General features: G+C 41.3%; 1 long non-coding RNA gene across 1 annotated transcript; it reads right to left on the bottom strand.

Moving 5' to 3' along the window:
* Window positions 1-1,634: 1,634 nt before the first annotated feature.
* Window positions 1,635-15,105, bottom strand: LOC132658745 (uncharacterized). Its single transcript, XR_009598743.1, has 2 exons — window positions 10,812-15,105; window positions 1,635-4,548 (listed from the first exon to the last, which is right to left on the bottom strand). It is a non-coding gene; the product is annotated as an uncharacterized LOC132658745 (long non-coding RNA).
* Window positions 15,106-19,760: the final 4,655 nt, after the last annotated feature.

The following is a 19,760-nucleotide window of genomic DNA, read 5'->3' on the forward strand; positions in this document are numbered from 1 at the left end:
ATACTGTATGTTTCTACTTACATGAAATACTTGAAGTGTCTCACAATTTAAGTGCTTCGAGTAATCAAAATCATAGAGACAAAAAGTAGAATAGTAGGGCTTCCCTGGTGGCTCAGTGGTAAAGAATCTGCCTGCCAGTGCAGGGGGCATGAGTTCAATCCCTGGTCCCAGAGGATTCCACATGCTGTGGAGCAACTAAGGCCATGTGCTGCAACTGCTGGGCCTGTATTCTAGAGCCCAGGAGCCTCAACTACTGAAGCCTGTGCACCCTATAGCCTGTGCTCCATAATAAGAGGAGCCACTGCAATGAGAAGCCCAAGCATCACAACTAGAGAATAGCCCCTGCTCACTGCATCTAGAGGAAAGCCCATGCAGCAACAAAGACCCAGCACAGGCAAAAATAAATAAACAAAGTTTTTTTTTTTTTAAAGTAGATTAGTGGTTTCAAGGGCCTGGGGGCAGGGGAACTAGGCAGTTATTTTTAACAAATACAGACTTTCAGTTTTACAAGAAGAGAAGAGTCCTGGAAATTGATGGTGGTGATGGTTGTACAACATTAATACCACTGAAATGTACACTTTAAAATGTTTTAAGATGAGAAACTTTATGTCCTATGTATTTATTGCAATAAAAGATGGAAAAAAATCATGAGACAGAGGCTTTGCCACCGATTTCTTAGGAGAGGGTGTATGACACAAAAATTCCATGCCTGTACCATGTGACAAACAACTCCTTAATGCTTGAGCTGGCTGTTCTGGGGGCCAACTCACTGGAGAATTTTGTGGGTCATTTTCCCACAGATTTACCCATTTGCTACTCATAAGAAGTAGAAAGGGTAGTAATTACAAGCCACACCATGATTGGTACAGCATGTTTCCGGAAGTTAAGTGACATGTCTGCAATGAACTAAGACTGGAACCAGGGACCAGGAGGCCAGTTCAACTCCACATACCATGTTCAGCCCATTCTCCAAGCATCACCATGGACGACACAGAGAGGCCCTCCAAAATGACTGTCTATACCAAGGTCTGCAAACTTCAACTCTTTGTGATTCCATAGACTGTAGCCCGGAGAAGGTGATGGCACCCCACTCCAGTACTCTTGCCTGGAAAATCCCATGGGTGGAGGAGTCTGGTAGGCTACAGTCCATGGGGTCACAAAGAGTCGGACATGACTGAGCGATTTCACTTTCACTTTTCACTTTCATGCACCGGAGAAGGAAATGGCAACCCACTCCAGTGTTCTTGTCTGGAAAATCCCAGGGACGGGGGAGCCTAGTGGGCTGCCATCTATGGGGTCGCACAGAGTTGACATGGCTGAAGCGACTTAGCAGCAGCAGCAGCAGCAGCAGACTGTAGCCCACCGGGCTTCTCTGTCCATGGGATTCTCTAGGAAAGCATACTGGAGTGGTTACCATGCCCTCCTCTAGAGGATCTTCCCAAGCCGGGGATCAAACCCAGGTCTCCTGCATTGCAGGCAGATTCTTTACCATCTGAGTCACCAGGGAAGCCCTAAACCTTTTCTATAAAGGGTCAAATATTAAAGAATGTAGGCACTGTGGGCCATATGGTCTCTGTCACAGCTACTGTGAAATTGTAGCAGGAAAGCAGCCATAATACATGAAGAAATGGGAGTGGGTGTGAGCCAATAAAACTTTATTTATTGGTGCAGCCACAATGGAAAACAGTATGGAGGTTTCTTAAAAAACTAAACAAATAGAGTTGCCATATGATCTAGCAGTCTCACTCCTGGGCACACACTGTTTCCAGAAAAGACAAAAACTCTAATTCAAAAAGATACATGCATCACAATGTTCATGACAGCACTACTCACAATAGCCAAGACATGAAAGCAATCTACATGTCCATTGACAGAGGAACAGAAAAGAAGATGTGGTATATGCATGTATATAGGTATGCTTATATATACACACACACACACACACACATACACACACATAATGGAATAGTACTTACCCATAAAATAATGAAATAATGCTATTTGCAGCAACACAGGCGGACCTAGAATTTATCATACTAAGTGAAGTAAGTCAGAAAGACAATTATTATATGCTATCATTTACGTGTGGAATATAAAATATGATACAAATGAACTTATTTAAAAAACAGAACAGACTCACAAACATAGTAAACTTATGGTTACCAAAGGGGAAAGGGGGTGGGGGAAGGATAAATTAAGAGTTTGGGATTAGCAGATACACACGACTATATGTAAAATAAATAAACAACAAGGTCCTACTGTATAGCACAGGTAACTATATTAAATATCCAGTTCAGTTCAGTTCAGTCTCTCAATTGTGTCTGACTCTTTGTGACCCCATGGTGGAGCATGCCAGGCTTCTCTGTCTATCACCAACTCCTAGAGCCTGCTAAAACTCATGACCATTGAGTCAGTGATGACATCCAACAATTCTCCTTCTGTCTTCAACAGCATCAGGGTCTTTTCCAATGAGTCAATTCTTTGCATCAGGTGGCAAAAGTATTGGAGCTTCAGCTTCAGCATCAGTCCTTCCAAGGAATATTCAGGATGGATTTCCTTTAGGATTGACTGGTTTGATCTCCTCACAGTTCAAGGGACTCACAAGAGTCTTCTCCAACATCACATTTCAAAGCATCAACTCTTTGGCACTCAGCTTTCTTTATGGTCCAACTCTCACATCCATACATGACTACTGGAAAAACCATAACTTAGACTATATGGAGCTTTGTTGGCAAAGTAATGTCTCTGCTTTTTAATATGCTGTCTTGGTTTGTCATAGCTTTTTTTCCAAGGAGCAAGCGTCTTTTAATTTCATGGCTGCATTCACCATCCACAGTGATTTTGGAGCCCAAGAAAATAAAGTCTTTCACTGTTTCCGTCGTTTCCCCATTATTCACCATGCAGTGAAGGGGCCAGATGCCATGATCTTCGTTTTCTGAATGTTGAGTTTTAAGTCAGTTTTTTCACTTCTCTTTCACTTTCATCAAGAAGCTCCTTGACTCCTCTTCACTTTCTGCCATAAGGGTGGTGTCATCTGCATATATGAGGTTATTGATATTTCTCCCAGCAATCTTGATTCTAGATTGTGCTTCATTCAGCCTGGCATTTCACATGATGTACTCTGCATATAAGTTAAATAAGCAAGGTGACAATATACAATCTTGACATACTCCTTTCCCAGTTTGGAACCAGTCTATTGTTCCATGTCCAGTTCTAACTGTTGCTTCTTAACCTGAATACAGATTTCTCAGGAGGCAGGTCAGGTGGTCTGGTATTCCCATCTCTTGAAGAATTTTTCACACTTTGTTGTGATCTACACAGTCAAAGGCTTTAGTGTAGTCAATGAAGCAGAAGTAGTTATTTTCCTGGAATGCTCTTGCTTTTTCTATGATTCAACAGATGTTGACAATTTGATCTCTGGTTCCTCTGCCTTTTCTAAACCCAGCTTGAATATCTGAAGTTCATGGTTCATGTACTGTTGAAGTCTGGTTTGGAGAATTTTGAGCATTATTTGCTAGTGAATGAGATGAGTGCAATTGTGCAATAGTTTCAACATTCTTTGGCATTTCCTTTCTTTGGGATTGGAATGCAATCTGACCTTTTCCAGTCCTGTGGCCGCTGCTGAGTTTTCCAAATTTGCTGGCATATTGAGTGCAGCATTTTCACAGCATCATCCTTTAAGATTTGAAATAGCTCAGCTGGAATTCCATCACCTCCACTAGCTTTGTTTGTAGTGATGCTTCTTAAGGCCTACTTGACTTCACACTCCAGGATGTCCGGCTCTAGGTGAGTGATCACACCATTGTGATTTTCTGGGTTATTAAGATCTCTTTTGTATAGTTCTGTGTATTCTTGCCACCTCTTAATATCTTCTGCTTCTAGTAGGTCCATACTGTTTCTGTCCTTTATTGTGCCCATCTTTGCATGAAATGTTCCCTTGATATCTCTCAGTTTCTTGAAGAGATCTCTATAGTCTTTCCCATTTTTGTTGTTTTCCTCTATTTCTTTGCAATGATCACTTAGGAAGGCTTTCTTATCTCTCCTTGCTATTCTTTGGAACTCTGAATTCAGAAGGATATATCTTTCCTTTTCTCCTTTACCTTTTACTTCTCTTCTTTTCTCAGATATTTGTAAGGCCTCCCCAGACAATCATTTTGCCATTTTGCATTTCTTTGTCTTGGGGATAGTTTTGATCACTACCTTCTGTATAATGTTAAGAACCTCTGTCTATAGTTCTTCTGACACTCTATCAGATCTAATACCTTGAATTTATTTGTCACTTCCACTGTATAATCATAAGGGATTTGATTTAGGTCATACCTGAATGGTCTATTGGTTTTCCCTACTTTCTTCAATTTGAGTGTGAATTTGGCAGTAAGGAGTTCATGATCTGAGCCACAGTCAGCTCCTGGCCTTGTTTTTGTTGACTGTATAGAGCATCTCCATCTTTGGCTGCAAACAATATATTCAATCTCACTTCGGTATTGACCATCTGGTGATGTCCATGTGTAGATTCGTCTATTGTGTTGTTGGAATTAATTAAATATCCTGTAATAAACCATAATTGAAAAGAATATGAAAAAGAATATATATTTATGTGTATATATACATATAATATATGTGTATATATATAACTGAATCATTTTATCACTTTTCTATACACCAGAAACTAAAACAACAGTGTAAATCAACTATATTCCAATTTTTTTTAAATGTAAGAAGAAAAAAACCTTTATTCAGGGAAACAGGTGACAGATTGGATTTGGCCCTTACCAGCCCAGTCTGCCTATCTTAGGTCTGCACACTTGCGATGGAGGCAGTCCCACTAGGACCCTCACCAGTGAAGAGTCAGCTCTTTGATGCAAAATCTCTTGGCTGTGAAATTGTCTCAGTTTTACCTTAGGCATAAGTAACACCTGGCTGCTTGTGGAACCAGCCTTATGCTGCTCAGGGCATCTACTGTTCTTGTCCCAGATCATTTCCTCTGTTATGCTCCCTGCACCACTTGCAAACCAGCTCTCTTAGCTCCCCGAGGAAGATTGCTCTCTGATTCTTTAGAATTTCACTTCAGTCCCCACCCCCCTTCCCACTGTGTTTCTCTGCTCCCTCAAAGTACAAAGTCACCCTCCAGTCCTTTTCTGATTTGCCTCTGTTCAGCCACAATGTTCCTCTCCCAAGCGCTCACCACAACTCCTCTATCTTTGAGTAAAACGACATGCCCCTGGAGTCTCAGTTTCTTTTGTTTAAATGATATGTGAATCATTTCTCAATTTTTTAGTGAATAACTTTGACATGTAACATTGTATGAATCAAAGGTGTATGTGTATATATTGTAATATATTTGCTCATGTATTAATATTTATCACATTATATAATTGTAGTACAATATTATCATTTACACTTATTATACTGTGCATTAGATCTCTATGGTTCATTTACTATTCTCTACAAGTTTATACCCTTAAACTCCATCACTCTGATGCCCCTGCCCCCATTCTCTGGTAATGACCATTCTACTGTTTTTTATAGTTTTCGCTTTTTTAGATTTCACATTCAAGTGATGTCCTCCTTTTTCACTCTGAAACCTCAAATATCTTTCAACAGCTTCCCTTTCTCTCCATTCTGGCTCTAATCAGATTACTGAATTCTGTAGAGATGGTGATCTATTATCAATTTTTTCATGGAAAGAGAATTTTTTAAAGCTTCATTCATTCAGTCATTTCATCCTCTCAGCAAATTTTGATTGAGTCCTTGCTATGGGATGAACAAGACAAGAATAGCCCTGGCCCCTTTGAAATTAGCAGTCCAGTTTGGGAAACAGGTCAGTAGGCAATCATAACAGAGAAGATCCTGGGGGAAAGTGTAGAAGTGCCTAATCCCATTTCTTAATCTGTTTGGCTCCGCACAGAGTAGGATAAAATAATATAATCACTGATCCAGGGCAAAGCGTCTGGCTTCATCAGTAGGCTTTTTAACAGGAAGATAAGTACTGCTTCTTGCAATACTGGACCTATATTTTTGAGTCTGCAGGAGTATTCTTGGATACATGGCAGGTTTGTATTCCTTTGCAGGTTTTTGCCAGCTCTGGTTGCCACCTAACCGCACACACATCAGAAAGGCATAGAGGTCCAGGGGCCTTCCAGATTCCCTGAATAGCCAGTCCAATTGTTGGCTTTAGTCTTTCATAAATGAGGGAGATATATGCCCAGCCCTTAGATTGTGGATCTCAGCATATTAAGTTAAGGGTCTGTAAAAGCTCCCCACGAGCTATTAATTGAAGCCCATGCAAAGAAAATAATGCATTAGAAAACTTTTTGTTATGTAGGCGGGCTACCATGGTAACAACCAATTTCTCCCAGATCTGGGCAATTTTAAATTCAAAGTGGATTGAAAAATCCATTTGTATTTACAGGATTTAAAGCTTCAAGAAGGGTCACAAGGTGGTAGGTGCTACAGATTAACCACAAAGATAATATTAGTGTCTGCTTCTGGGAAATGTGCGTCTCATTGATTCTACCTTACTTGGCACATCAGGCAGCCCTCCAGCCATTTCTCATAACAGAAAGAAAACAAAGCAAATCCAGGCCTCTTTACGTATGCAGTGAAAGCTGCTTCTCCACAAAAACTTTTGTTCAGAGTCCAGGGCTCCCCCCAGTGCTTGAATCTACTGTGTGGGCTCTGGCAACGAGTCCTATGTCATCAATAGGTTGATGGACTTCATTGGAAGAGTGGTTGCTTGCCAATTAGGCTAGAATCCTGGAATGGGGGGAAGGAGTGGTAACTACCGGGTCTTTAAAAAGTTTTTTGTCTTTTTTTTTAATCCTTGTCATAAGTGTATTAAGATTTTAGTGGACAGAGCAGTCACAAAATATACTTAAGACCCCAAATTGTGAATCAGGGATATACAGAAATGGAAAAAAAAAGTACAGGGTTTTCAAACCAGACAAAGAGAGACAAATAACTGATGCTATCACTTAAATGTGGAATCTTAAAAAATTATACAAATGAACTTATCTATAAACCTGAAACAGACTCACAGACATAGAAAGCAAACTTATAGAAACGAAAGGGGAAAGGAGGGAGAAGGATAAATTAGGAGTCTGGGATTAACATATACACATTACTATATATAAAACAGATAACTTACAAGGACCTGCTATATAAGCACAGGGAACTATACTCAGAATACTCAGTTCAGTCGCTCAGCCATGTCTGACTCTTTACAACCCCATGGACTGCAGCACACCAGGCCTCCCTGTCCACCACCAACTTCTGGAGTTTACTCAAAGTCATGTCCATTAGGTCGGTGATGCCATCCAACCATCTCATCCTCTGTTGTCCCCTTCTCCTCCTGCCTTCAATCTTGCCCAGAATCAGGGTCTTTTCAAATGAGTCAGTTCTTCACATAATGTGGAGGCCAGCATATTGGAGTTTCAGCTTCAGCATCAATCCTTCCAATGAATATTCAGGACTGATTTCCTTTAGGATGGACTGGTTAGATCTTCTAGCTGTCCAAGGGACTCTCAAGAGTCTTCTCAACACCACAGTTCAAAAGCAGCAATTCTTTGGCGCTCAGCTTTCCTTATAGTCCAAATCTCACATCCATACATGACTACTGGAAAAACCGTAGCTCTGACTAGATGGACCTTTGTTGGCAAAGTAATGTCTCTGCTTTTTAATATGCTGTCTAGGTTGGTCATAACTTTTCTTCCAAGGAACAAGTGTCTTAATTTCATGGCTGCAGTGATTTTGAGCCCCCGAAAATAAAGTCTGTCACTCTTTCCATTGTTTCCCCATTTATCCAACATGAAGTGATGGGACCAGATGTCATGATCTTAGTTCCTGAATGTTGAGTTTTAAGCCAAATTTTACACTCTCCTCTTTCACTTTCATCAAGAGGCTCTTTAATTCTTCTTTAATTTCTGCCATAAGTGTGGTGTCATCTGCAAATCTGAGGTTATTGATATTTCTCCTGGCAATCTTGATTCCAGCTTATGATTCATCCATCCAGTCCAGAATTTCACATGATGTACTCTGCATATAAGTTAAACAAACAGGGTTACAATATACAGTCTTGATGTACTCCTTTTCCTATTTGGAACCAGTCCGTTGTTCCATGCCCAGTTCTAACTGTTGCTTCTTAACCTGAATACAGATTTCTCAGGAGGCAGGTAAGGTGGTCTATTATTCCCATCTCTTTAAGAATTTTCCACAGTTTATTGTGATCCACACAGTCAAAGGCTTTGGCATAGTCAATAAAGCAGAAATACTTGTTTTTCTGGAACTCCCTTGCTTTTTTGATGATTCAACAGATGTTGGCAATTTGATCTCGTTCCTCTGCCTTTTCTAAATCCAGCTTGAAAATCTGGAAGTTCACGGTTCACATATTGCTGAAGCCTGGCTTGGAGAATTTTGAGTATTATCTTGTTTCATGTGAGATGAGTGCAATTGTGCAGCAGTTTGAGTGTTCTTTGGCATTACCTTTCTTTGGGATTGGAATAAAAACTGACCTTTTCCAGTCCTGTGGCCACTGCTGAGTTTTCCAAATTTGCTGGCATATTGAGTGCAGCACTTTCACAGCATCATCTTTTAGGATTTGAAATAGCTCAACTGGAATTCCATCACCTCCACTAGGTTTGTTCATAGTGATGCTTCCTAAGGCCCACTTGACTTCAAATTCCAGGATGTCTGGCTCTAGGTGAGTGATCATGCTATCGTGATTATCTAGGTTGTGAAGATCTTTTTTGTATAGTTCTTCTGTGTATTCTTGCCACCTCTTCTTAATATCTTCTGATTCTGTTAGGTCCATACCGTTTCTGTCTTTTATTGTGCCCATCTTTGCATGAAATGTTCCCTTGGCATCTCTAATTTTCTTGAAGACATCTCTAGTCTTTCCCATTCTATTGTTTTCCTCTATTTCTTTGCACTGATTACTGAGAAAGGCTTTCTTATCTCTCCTTGCTATTCTTTGGAATTCTGCATTCAGATGCTTATATCTTTCCTTTTCTCCTTTGCCTTTCACTTCTCTTCTTTTCACAGCTATTTGTAAGGGCTCTTCAGAAAACCATTTTGCCTTTCTTTTTCTTGGGGATGGTCTTGATCCCCATCTCCTGTACAATGTCACGAACCTCTGTCCATAGTTCTTCAGGCACACTATCAGATCTAATCCCTTGAATGTATTGGTCACTTCCACTGTATAATCATAAGTAATTTGATTTAGATCATGCCTGGATGGTCTAGTGGTTTTCCCTACTTTCATCAACTTAAGTCTGAATTTGGCAATGAGTTCATGATCTGAGCCACAGTCAGCTCCTGGTCTTGTTTTTGCTGACTGTATAGAACTTCTCCATCTTTGGCTGCAAAGAATATAATCAATCTGATTATGGTATTGACCATCAGGTGATGTCCATGTGTAGAGTCTTCTCTAGTGTTGTTGGAAGAGAGTGTTTGCTATGACCAGTGTGTTCTCTTGGCAAAACTCTATTAGCCTTTGCCCTGCTTCATTCTGTACTCCAAGGCCAAATTTGCCTGTTACTCCAGCTATTTCTTGACTTCCTACTTTTGCATTCCAGTCCCTTATAATGAGAAGGACATCTTAAGGGATTCTTGCCCACAGTAGTAGATATAATGGTCATCTGAGTTAAATTCACCCATTCCAGTCCATTTTAGTTTGCTGATTCCTAAAATGTTAATGTTCACTCTTGCCATCTCCTGTTTGACCACTTCCAATTTGCCTTGATTCATGGACCTAACATTCCAGGTTCCTATGCAGTACTGTTCTTTACAGCATCGGACTTTACTTCCATCACCCATCACATCCACAACTGGGTGCTGTTTTTGCTTTGATTCCATCTCTTTATTCTTTCTAGAGGAGAACTCTCCACCCTGGGGAGTTCATCATTCATTGTCCTATCTTTTTGCCTTCTCATACTGTTCATGGGGCTCTCAAGGCAAGCATACTGAAGTGGTTTGCCATTCCTTTCTCCAGTGGGCCACGTTTTGTCTGAACTCTCCAGCATGACTCGTCCATTTTGGGTGGCCCTACATGGCATGACTCATAGTTTCATTGAGTTAGACAAGGCTTTGGTCCATGTGATCAGATTGTTTAGTTTTCTGAGACTGTGGTGTTCAGTCTGTCTGCCCTCTGATGGAGAAGGATAAGAGGCTTATGGAAGCTTCCTGATGAGATAGACTGTGGAGGAAAATGGGTCTTTTTCTGATGGGTGGGGCCATGCTCAGTACATCTTTAATACAATTTTCTGTTGATGGGTGAGGCTGTGTTTCCTCCCTGTTATTTCACCTGAGGCCGAACTATGGTGGAGGTAATGAAGATAATGGCAACCTCCTGCAAAAGTCCTATGCATGCACTGCTACCCTCTGTATCCCCAACCCTGCAGTAGGCCACTGCTGACCCATGCCTCTGCCAGAGACTCCTGGACACTTAAGGGCAAGTCTGGGTCTGTTTCTTGTAGGATCACTGCTCCTTTCTCCTGGGTTCTGGTACCCACCATGTTCTGTTTGTGCCCTTCAAGAGTCTGTTTCCCCGTGTAAGTTCTAGTGGCTCTATGGTGGGGTTAATGGTGACCTCCTCCAAGAGGGCTTATGCCATACCTAGGTCTACTGCACCCAGAGCCCCTGCCCCTGCAGCAGTCCACTGCTGACCTGTACCTCCTCTGGAGACACTCCAACACAGTTCTGTCTTATTCTCTGTGGGGTCTCTGGGTCCTGGTGCACACAAGGTATGTTTGAGCCCTCTGAGCATCTCTGTCAGTTATGGGGTTTGATTCTAAATGTGATTTCGCCCCTCCTACCATCTTTCTGGGGCTTCTCCTTTGCTCTTGGATGTGGGATATCTCCTCAAAATCTCTCCAGCTCCATGCAGCCACCACTCCAGTGCCATGCAGCTGCTGCTCCAGTGCCTACTGTCTTGCTGGGGTTTCTCTGCCCTTGGATGTAGGGTGTCTCCTCACAGTTGCTCCAGTGTTGCACAGTATACTCAGTATCTTTTATTAACCTATAAAGGAAAAGAATCTGAAACAGACTAGATGTATATGTTTTATATATATATGTGTGTGTATATATATATCTGCATCACTTGGCCATATGCCTGAAACTAACACAACATTGTAAATCAACTATATTTCAATAAAAATTTTTAAACATATAGGGTCTTCAAATAATCATAGACTATTTGCTTAAATGTCACATACTTGATGGTTATGAGTCGTGGATACCAAGTTTTGCTTCACTCTTAGAATAGTACAAAGATTCTGGAATCAGGCCAGGACTCACCTGCTACTGCTTATGTGACTTGGGACACAAGTGCCAAGTTGTGCTTGGCTTTTTTAGCTTTTAGTTTTCACATCTGCACCTACTCCATAGGGTTGTGAGGATTAAATGGAGCTAAGCACACAGAACCTGGCACACTGGCTAAGACACAACCCAGTGTACCTTGAAATGGAATGGTCACTATAAATCCAGAAGTCTATGAGAGCAAAGAGGAGTCTTAGACCCCCTTGAAAGGTCACTTACAAACTTTGCTGTGACCTCAGTTGTGGGGAGATGGGAGAAAGGTAGAACCAGAAAGCACAAGTGGAAGAAGCAGAGAGGGAGTTGAGCAGAGCAGCAGGGAAACAACTCACCATTAGACTGTAAGCATCAGGACAGTGGAAACCAGGAATGCTTTATGTCTGTGTTCCCTGAATAGGCTGAGTACTTGAGCACAGTAGATGCTCAGTGTCTGTAAAACTGAATAGAAATCATTGAACTGAAAGGATCCGGAAGCCTCCCAGAACTGGAGTCAATGCAAAGGGAAAACAGAACAATTTCTGTTGCCAGAGCATCAGCCTGACGCTGGGAACACTGAGTCACAATCACAGATGTTGTTGGGGTCATTTCTGAGGTGAGTCACAAGTAATTTCTTAATAATAATAAAGTGTGGAACTTTCTGAATGATGTGTTGTTTCACAGATTAGAGCAGATTCAAGGTTATCACTATAGCAATGATGTAGTCCAATATGCTTTGTTGAGTGCTTTCACTTGTGGGGCATTGCACACATGTACGTGCTGATGGCAGAATAGGTCAAGGTAAACAAGAAAAAACAAAAACAAATGAGAGCTACTGACTCAGACTGGAGGTGAGGCATGCCCGATTTGATTTCCATTGTGAACCAGAGAAAGTCAATCCCTTTCTTCCCTTTTTCCCCTAAGGACCTAGAGTGATATTTGAAAGGTTTATTTTAAAAATATAAAAACTGAAACCGTATCATTCAATTTGCTTAGCATGTTAGACATTATAAATGCTTTCATATAAATCATTACTTAGAGGATCAACTTGGCTGAAGTGGTTGAAGGCCAACTATGACAGTAAACAGTGTAAACATTGCAAGTGTCACTCAGTCATGTCCAACTCTTTGAGACCCCATGGACTGTAGCCCATCAGGTTCCTCTGTCCATGTGATTCTCCAGGGAACAATACTAGAGTTGGTTGCCATGCCCTCCTCCAGGAGATCTTCCCAACCCAGGGATCAAACCCAGGTCTCCTGCATTGCAGGAAGACTCTTTACCATCTGAGCCACCAGGGACATTGTTTAAATGGGATCTGAGAGATGAGGTCTTTATCAATGGAATACGTACCAACTTTGTGTTAGGGATTTCATGATCCGCATCTTTTCTACAACTCATCCCACATCCAGACACATTTCCAAAAATGGAAGGGAGGGAGGGAGGGATGAAGGAGGGAAGGAAGGAGAATGTTTTTCTTTTGTTTGCCTTGACAAGCAAGCAATATGGGGGACAGTGGTATATCTTTTGGGTTCCAGTTTGGCCTCCAGTCTCACAAGGCAGCTAAAAGGAGAGACGCTTAGTTAGAAGCTTACCATGGACACCTGAAATTCACAATCAAGATCTCATCACTATCATAAGGGCTTCTCCCTGTTCTCCCCATTGAGACTCCTATGGGCCACACTGGCCCAACACCAGCCCCAGCAGAGGCTGGTTCCAAATTCCCTGCCACCATCGGTTGTTTATCACACCTAGACATGTCCTATGACTTCAAACAATGACATTTACAATTGGCTGCTCTGCTTTGCTATGTAATTATGAAGACTATACATTTATCAGTAAAAGGAAATGTACCTCTATATACATTCACTGATTTACGGAGATATAGCTGAAATCTTGATTCCTAGTTCAGTGAACATAATTTATTCTGATACCTTTATCCCATAACAGAAGGGTAAACATCTTGAGGTCATTGATCATCTCTCATTGCTTTTTTTTACAATGTTGTGGTCAATGCTAGCCATGTAATAATAACTGGTATTAACTGAATATGTCAGCAAATTTGGAAAACTCAGCAGTGGCCACAGGACTAGAAAAGGTCAGTTTTCCTTCCAATCTTAAAGAAGGATACTGACAAAGAATGTTGAAACTACCATACAACTGCCCTCGTTTCACATGCTAGCAAGGTAATGCTCAAAATCCTTCAAGCTAGGTTTCAACAGTATGTAAACTGAGAACCAATACTTTGGCCACCTGATGCGAAGAACTAACTCATTGGAAAAGACCCTGATGCTGGGAAAGATTGAAGGAAGGAGGAGAAGGAGAGGACAGAGGATGAGATAGTTGGATAGCATCATCAACTCAATGGACATGAGTTTGAGCAAGTTCCGGGAGTTGGTGATGGACGGGGAACCCTGGCGTACTGCCGTCTATGGGGTCACAAAGAGTTGGCCATGACTGAGTGACTGAACTGAACTGAACCAAGAACTTCCAGATATACCAGCAGAATTTAGAAAAGGCAGAGAAACCACAGATCAAATTGCCAACATTCGCTGGATCATGGAAAAAGCAAGAGAGTTTTTCAGTAGAATTCCTGAAAAACATCTACTTCTGCTTGACTACACCAAGTCCTTTGACTGCGTGGATCACAACAAACTGTGGAAAATTCTTAAAGAGATGGGAATACCAGACCACCTTGCCTGTCTCCTGAGAAACCTGTATACAAGTCAAGAAGCAACAGTTACAACCAGATATGGAATGGCTGAGTGGTTCAGAATTGGGAAAGGAGTACGTCAAGACTGTATATTGTCACCTTGCTTATTTAACTTATAATGCAGAGTATATCATGGGAAATGCCAGGCTGAATTAATTACAAGCTGAAATCAAGATTGCCAGGAGAAATATCAACAACCTCAGATATGCAGATGATACCACTCTAATGGCAGAAAAAGAAGAGGGACTAAAGAGCTTCTTGATGAGGGTGAAAGAGGAGAGTGAAAAAGCTGGTTTTAAAACTCAACATAAAAAAACTAAGATAGATCATGGCATCTGGTCCCTTTACTTCATTGCAAATAGAAGGGGAAAAGTGGAAGCAGTGACAGATTTGATTTTCTTGGGCTCCAAAATCACTGTGGATGGTAACTTCAGCCATGAAATTAAAAGATGCTAGCTCCTTAGAAGGCTATGATAAACCTAGAATGCATATTAAAAAAGCAGAGACATCACTCTGCTGACAAAGGTCCATCTAGTCAAAGCTATGGTTTTTCCAGTAGTTATGTACAGATGTGAGAGTTGGACCATAAAGAAGCCTGAGTACCAAAGAATTGATGTTTATGAACTATGGCTCTGGAGAAGATTTTTGAGAGTCCCTTGGACAGCAAGGAGATCAAACCAGTCAATTTGAAAGGAAATCAACCTTAAATATTCACTGGAAGGACTGATGCTTAAGCTGAAGTTCCAGTGCTTTGGCTACCTGATGTGAACAGTCGATCATTGGAAAAGACCCTAATTCTGGGAAAGATTGAAGGCAAAAGGAGAAGGGGGTGGCAGAGGATGAGATGGTTAAATGGCATCACCGACTCAGGAGAATTTGAGCAAACTCTAGAAGAGAGTGGAAGACAAGGAGCCTGGCATGCTGCAGTCCATGGGATCTCAGAGTCAGACATGACTTAGCAACTGAACAGCAAACAACTACAAAAATTAACTCAAAAGAGTTAGCTATAGGAATATTGGCCTTGTCTGATTTTATTCACTTCTTGTTGCTAAGTTTTTGTTGCAGTTATTGTTATTGTTCTTTTAAGGTTATTTCTCTGTCCAAATACTATCTTTAATGAGGATACCCAGAAATGAAATGTTAGAATGGCTACTCAGTAAAAATAAATAAATAAGCAAGTAAAGTCCAGGGAGGCTGTACTTAACATTGTTGTACTGTACACTTAAAAATGGTTAAGATAGTAAATTGTGTTATGTGTTTTTTTACCTCAATAAAAAATATCCCAGGCAGGCTGAACCCATAAGTCTCACTTCTTGCACGTGCTACAGGGTGGCACAGGGCAGTGTTCACAAGGGGCAATTACACAGCCATAACCCTCTTATCCAGTAATATATTTACAATGGATCCTTTGTAGCAGTAGATCAAAGAACAGCTTTTATTGACCCATGTCCATATTTACTGTACAGCATATTAGCACAAACACACACCCAGAGACCAGCTTCAGTTTCCTCTTACCACACCAGCTCTCTAAAGAGAAATAACTTTTCTGTCCTAAAACAATTTTGCAAAGAGGAACTTCTGAAAAGCAAGCATCTGTCACTGAGGTTAACAGGACTCAACTTGAAAAATGACCCTTTGGCTCGTGAGAAAACATAACTCTCTCCAAAACTACTAGGAGTGAGGAGGGGTGGGAGTCGGGAGACAAACAGTGGGAGTATGGAGAACATGATGAATGAAGCAAACAGAAAGACACATATATGTGTGTGTGTGTAGCCCTGTGCACAAAACGCCCATTATTTGTATGCTTTCATTTCCAAAGGTCCAGATAATGTTAGGTAAAAGTGTAACTTATGACTCAGGGCAATACTTTTGCTGTGATAAATCAATGTTGGCTAAGTCAATTAGGGTGGGGGTGACAAAAAAAAAAAAAAAAGAAAAAGATGATAAGCAGCCAACACATTTGTTCAGCGGAAAGACAGAATAAGGTAGCTCTCACTTTGAAGAACTGAGTTCAGAGGTTTCAAAGGGCACACAGGAAACGCTCCAACAGCAAAAACTGTGTGCTGAGCGTCATTCCAGAAAACTCTCAGCCCCCCTCACAGCTTTATCTGATCGCCTGATTCTCTATCTTCAGATCCAAGGCACCCACAAAGAAAAAGGACTTTGTGATAAAATCAAGAGCTCAGGGCTTCGATCACCTTTCTGGTCACTGCAGACCCGGACATGTTGAGATGAGATTGTCAGATGGTTAGAATCTGGTCGATTCTCCTGAGTTATTGGAATCTTGATGTTTTGTTGGTTTCTGGTTCTGAAAGTACTTATATACACAGTGACTGTTTTTGTCACAGATATAACAAGTTGACTACCAGAAAGGAAAAGGACATAGAGCTCTGAAGCAGGCCTGTAAAATATTACAAATTCATCTCTAGCTCTCAGAAATATCTACAAGGTAGTATTTTGGTGACAATGAATATGTACTGAGCCTTGGGTACCCCTTGGGCCAAAGGAGGAGAAAATCAGGCATTTAGGGAAAATCAGGCATTTAGCAAAATATATTTTGCTTTTTTTTTTCCCTTGGAGGTGCTTTTTTTAAGACACCAATTGAAGAAGCTATAAATTAAATTTGGAAGATCAAATTGTGAATGCTACTACTCCCCAACACCAAATAGTATCCACAGAACAGAGGGGTGGAATTGAATGGAAAGTCTTCATGGAAGAAAAGCAGTATTCTTTTCTTTCTGCTACTCTGTGCTTCCCCCTGGAGGAGAAAATGGCAACCCACTTCAGTATTCTGTCTGGGAAAATCCCATGGACAGAGGAGCCTGGTGGGCTACAGTCCACGGGGTCACAAAGAGTCAGACACGACTGAGCATACACATACCCAGGTACTCTGTGGTTCACCCTCATTGTGTGGGTTTTGGGGCCCATGGTTAGAAGAGAGTGTATACTTTGAGACTAACAGCAAAATGGTTAGCATGAAAGACATTTTGTGGGAAAAGAGAATATATTAAATGTATATCAGCTTTGAGAATCAACTACTACAAGTTAACATGGAAAGGTTTCACAGAAAATTGTTTCTGTCAGGGGAGATGATGCCCAAGCTTTCAAACATCCTGGCTGTATAAATCTTGAGGGGAAATCAATGTAGACACCACAGATAATTCACAGGAAGTAGTTTGTAACTATAATTGGATATTTTCATGAATGTTTTCTTAAAGAAAACCATAGAAAATTGTTAGTCATAGAATAGCTGGATACTCTGATAAACATATACCCTTCAGAAATGTCCCCAATATAGGATCTTGCTGCTCTCCGTATATCTCTTTAGCCTTTGAAAAATACCTCTTCTTTACAACTTATTTGTTAGGCATTGCAAAACTCAAAATACACACTTTTGGTAAGATGCCACAGACCATAAAGAGAGAAAAAAGTTTTTTATAACAATGCTGTGGTTTATCATGTGCTACACAGAACCAGGGGGCTTCCCAGGTGGCTTAGAAGGTAAAGCATCTGCCTGCAGTGCAAAGACACAAGAAGCTGGGTTTGATCCCTGGGTCAAGAAGATCCCCTGGAGGAGGAAATGGCAACTCACTCTAGTATTCTTGCTTTGAGAATCCCAGGCTATAGTCCATGGGGGTTGCAAAGAGTCAGACACAACTGAGCAACTAACACTTTTACTTTCATACAGAACCAGAGTGAATCTCCCCTTTTTGATTTACAGAATTAAATTGCAAACATAAAATTCAAACAATTCAAACAACAGCCCCCCTGATGATTCCTCCCTTTGCTATTCTCTGCTTGGTTTCACTGGGAGATTAGCCTAGTGTCTCCTTGTGATACCTCAGGAGTCCTTAGGTCTCTGTTATTGGCTCTGAAGGCATGGAATGGATAAGTCATTTTCTTTCATTGACCATGACTTTATAGTCAGTGGTCTATAGTCACTCTCTCTAAGCAGGCTCTTGTGGGAGAAAGGAAAAATAAATTTTCCAGAATATTGGGAAAGTCTGAATCCAGGGAATTTCCCTGGACTGCTGGGACTCAGTAAGGCAACACTCAAAGGTACAAAGCAGCAGCCCTCAGGGCAACAAACTTTAAACACATGGCCACGTGGATCTTACTAGCTGTCTTCCAGAATAAGTAACATGTTAGAGGAGCCTCTATGGAGATCTCTAATTGATACTCAGCCAGCACAATGTTAAACCATATGTTTAATAGAAATAGGGGGGAAAGAAATCCAATAACTCATTTCCTAAGCAATCAAACAAAGTCAAGCAAAAGAATACTAATGGTGGTATAGCTGAGGAAAAGCTTCCTCTACCTTCTTAGGTTCAGTTCTTGGGGACTATGAATTAAATGACAAATGTCAGATTAACAGAAGAACAGGCATGTTTCTTTATTGACAGCAATATTTTTATGTGCACAGAGGCTTCACAGAAAAGAAGTGAAACCCAAAGGCAATTAGAACTTGTAACAAAGGGCAATAAATTGTGGAGATGTAATTAAACAAAGGAAAAGGGATCTGGGCTCCTAGGGGCAGTAACGGAGAAGGCAATGGCACCCCACTCCAGTACTCTTGCCTGGAAAATACCATGGATGGAGGAGCCTGGTAGGCTGCAGTCCATGGGGTCGCTGAGGGTCAGACACGACTGAGCGACTTCACTTTCACTTTCATGCATTGGAGAAGGAAATGGCAACCCACTCCAGTGTTCTTGCCTGGAGAATCCCAGGGACGGGGGAGCCTGGTAGGCTGCCGTCTATGGGGTCGCAGAGTCAGACACAACTGAAGCGACTTAGCAGCAGCAGGGGCAGTAAATTGTGGGAAGGTGAGTAGGAAATGTATGCTAGATAAGGGTTGTTCAGTAGAATTTGTTATGCAGACTCAAATTGTTCTCTGATAAGAGTCTTGTCCTCTTCCTGGTATAGGAGAGGAGGCTATCTTTACAAATAGAAGTTTATGTCCCTTTTACCATAGGAAATGAAATTTACGCCCTGCTTTTAGGCAGAAAGGGGGAGTTATTTCTGTGTCTGCTGCTTCTCAATTGCCTTCAGCTCAAAATAATCTTAATGTCAAAATGACATATTTTAGGGTAGCATGTTCTAGGGTAGCTTCCCCTTCATTGCTGATTATACCTATGCCTGCAAGGCAATTGATTTCATCTTTCCTTTGCAGATAGTAGAGAACAACAGGACACAGGAACCAATGAGAAATTCCCAGGGCTTTGTAGCACAGGAGTGGGTCCATATCACATTGCTCCTTTCTCCGTCTTCTTTTCTCTGTCAGTCTCTTCTCAGAATGTAAGACACTAGACTTTGACTCTTCATCCCATTTCAACATGTAGCTTTGGGGCAATAGGGGAAGCTGTGGTCTACAGGTAACTCTTGATCAAGGACCCTCTGTTTCATGCCATTCCTGGAACGCTTCCTCCTTGGCTCCCATCTCTGCTTTGGGCTCCCCCAGGCCTCTTGAGTCTTCTACTCAAATGAGGGAAGTTGGCCTTATCTACCATAGCCTCTGGATTCTCTAGGCTATGCTGGAATTCACTTCCTTATTCCAGTAATACAAGTATTTTAAACCCCTGCAAAACATTTTGATACCTTCTCACTTAAGGGGATCAGAATATGATACCCAAATTATGCCGCTTGGCATGTGCTAAGTGGCTTCAGTTGTGTCTGACTCTTTGCAACCCCATGGACTATAGTCCACCAGGTTCCTCTGTCCATGGGATTCTCCAGGCAAGAATACTGGAGTGGGTTGCCATTACCT

Source organism: Ovis aries, chromosome X (genome assembly GCF_016772045.2).
Source record: "Ovis aries strain OAR_USU_Benz2616 breed Rambouillet chromosome X, ARS-UI_Ramb_v3.0, whole genome shotgun sequence".
NCBI classification, from domain to species: Eukaryota; Metazoa; Chordata; class Mammalia; order Artiodactyla; family Bovidae; genus Ovis; species Ovis aries.